Source organism: Micropterus dolomieu, linkage group LG02 (genome assembly GCF_021292245.1).
Source record: "Micropterus dolomieu isolate WLL.071019.BEF.003 ecotype Adirondacks linkage group LG02, ASM2129224v1, whole genome shotgun sequence".
NCBI lineage: Eukaryota > Metazoa > Chordata > Actinopteri > Centrarchiformes > Centrarchidae > Micropterus > Micropterus dolomieu.
The window spans coordinates 3,721,186-3,724,412 of NC_060151.1; positions in this window are offsets into that span (position 1 = coordinate 3,721,186).

Sequence of the window (3,227 nt, forward strand, 5' to 3'; positions counted from 1 at the left end):
AGTGCTGGTGGCAGCGCTGGTGGCAGCGCTGGTGGCGGTGCTGGACGACGTGGTGGCAGTGCTGGTGGCAGCGCTGGTGGCAGTGCTGGTTGACGTGGTGGCAGTGCTGGTGGCGGTGCTGGACGACGTGGTGGCAGCGCTGGTGGCAGTGCTGGACGACGTGGTGGCAGCGCTGGTGGCGGTGCTGGACGACGTGGTGGCGGCGCTGGTGGCGGCGCTGGTGGCGGTGCTGGTTGACGTGGTGGCAGTGCTGGTGGCAGTGCTGGTGGCGGTGCTGGTTGACGTGGTGGCAGTGCTGGTGGCAGTGCTGGTGGCGGTGCTGGTTGACGTGGCAGTGCTTGACAACGTGGCGGTTGCTGCGGGAGGGGCCACTTTCTGCTTAGGTTTCTGTAAAGTACAGTTTAAGTACAGGTTTGAGGCATCTTTTATGAACTGCACCCTGCTTTTTCCTTAAGGTGCCTTAACCTACCTCTGTCTCTTTGGTGACAATATAGAGTCTGATGCGCTTCAGCAACTTTGAAGAGATGTCGTCCTCCTTCACGACGAGCCACTGTCGAACGGAGGAGAAAGCCTCCTGAGCCATCATCCTCTCATGGTCACTCCCAGCCTGAGGGTCAGCTTGGAGGTGATTGTGAAGGCTGTACCACTGCCACATTTCCTAGAATGTGAAGGACCTGAAGCGGCCCTGGCCATTGATTGTTTAGTGACTCTATTTAATGTATCCTACATCATTTTCCACCAGCCACTTGAAGCTTTTGCCATTGTACTTTTCAAAAGTAATAATTAGCTGACCAAAAAACTGCTTCTCTGTCGGAGTTGCCGTGATTATCTGGCATCTCCTTTTAGCTGCAGATTTAAGACATCGGAAGTGTTGTTATAACTATAAAATAACAATATAAGAATTCTAATGCACATGGACATGTGACCGTATGTTGGTCGTGCGTCTTGGACACCTATGCTGATATATTACCTTCCTCAATAGCCGTCTTGGGATCCCTCAGCCTGCTGTCGTCATACGTTTGGGATGTTTTTGATGACTGGCATGCCCTGGCCTCCTTTGTTGCCTTAAGAAGGCGTTGTTGCCCATTCTGTGGCACACTTGTGTCCAGAATACACAAGATAGGCATCAACAGATCCATTCCAGGTCTCTTAGCTGAAAAACATTAAACTCTTAAAGTGTTATGATTATGTAATGACACACGCTGGAAGAAAATTCTTTATTGGCATGAGGAAACACAGGTGGTAATGATGAAGACGGTGAAGATGAATATTCCAGTCTTCCCCTGTGACTCACCTGCTGAATGTCTTAAACTCCATCCTCTGTCCTCACTCTCTGTAAGAACATGTTAGGCCAGTTAAAGAGGGCTTACTTAAATGTGCATACTTTTTTCTAGCTCACACATACAGCCAGTGGGATTCTGAAACTCTTTTACAAGGGTGAGAAAGACGTTTGGAAGCCAGGTGACACGTTTTGGTGGTACAATGGAGAATGCTTGTGTTATTATTTGAAAAGACTTTTAAACATCATATGTTTACTCAAACACTATCCCAGCTGTGTTTTCTACAGACTTTATTGGGCTTTGTCACTATTATTAAAAGGTAATTTCGGGTTATTGTTTTACCATCAGAGCCTGCAAATGGACAAAGAATGAGCGGCGTTAACGCCGGTCAGGTTAGTATCAAAATTAGCATTACGTTACTATGCGGGACACACACACACAAACACACACACACACACACACACACAATAATAGCGACCGCTCCCATGCTCCCACGCGGTCTGCGCTTATGGTTGGTACAGTAAAACGTTATGATATATGTACCAGTGATAGTAGAGGACACTAGGAAGGAGAAATTACGCTGGTGAAAGGTCAAATTTCACATAAATTATTTTGAGAAAATAACAAAGAAAAGGTACATTTTGTATTTGTATTAATAATAAATTATAATAAATTATATTATTATTAAAACTATAAACCCTAACCCTTACTTATTAGTAAAATTATTATATTACCGTGGTATGTATTTGTGTTCATTTAATTAAGACCATCACAAAAAAAATGCGTATGTATCTTTCAGGACCTTCGGCTCACTCGCACCATAATGACACTGCTGTAGGCGCAACAGAAATCAGACGGCAGCTGGCTTGACCATAATTTTGCACTCGCCGGGCTGCGATTAGCTCCAGTGAACGCAGGCGGAGTCAGTCGCATTTGACAACACACATCAAACTTCTCAGCGAGGTACCAACTCCTTTCACTTTCGCTTCTTGTAGACTTGTGTGCCTCATAAAATCAGACCTATGTTGGAAAAATACTAGTGACTATTTTGTTATTCTGTAAACAATTAGATGCCATAATACATAAAAATAGATAATGAATACATTTACAGAGGTAATAGCTTAGTGCAGACTTAAATAGGAGTTTAGTACTTCCAGCATACACAAAATGGAAACGTAGCCTATGTGGAGGAGATAAAGCTGGCAGCATTTTTGGATCTTTGTGTTGATCAACAACAAATTGGAAATCCAGAAGTGACACACTTGATGCTTCAGTGCTGCAGCTTTTGGTTGACAGTTTCTAACCTTCAGTACAAAAAAAAAACAGCAGAAAGAGGAAGTGTTTCAGGAAGGGCAAGCTCTTTCAGATGTTTCGGTGCACTGCGGTTATTAGTTAATCTGTGCTGGTACCGATAAATGATACAGAGCAGCTGTCATGTCAGCTATGGGGAGCATACAGCAGAGAAACCTTCGCTATTTGGCCCTTGGTAAGACAGACTTTCCAAAATTTTATTTGAAAACGAAAAATTAACACAGGAAAGTAATACACAAACAAGGCAAACTTTAATTCTGCACTTTTCAGTTTACTGAATGTAATGAGCCATGTCATTTCTTCTGTTCCACAGTCTTTTTCCTCCTGACCGCTTCTTCACCTGCTGCAGGTCAGTTCATTCTCCTGTGTCATGCGTACAGTAATGTTAGTTTGCGTGTATAAAATGTTCTTGTTGTGTCTTAAATGTCTGATAGATGGTCAGATCAGACTAGCTGGGTCCGGGTCTACTCAGTGCTCTGGAAGAGTTGAAATTTATTACAACAACGCCTGGGGAACAGTCTGTGATGACAGCTGGGATTTAAATGATGCTGAGGTGGTGTGCAGGGAGCTGGACTGTGGTGCAGCACTGAGTGCCCCTCAGTCGGCCCATTTTGGTCAAGGAACCGGTCAAATCTG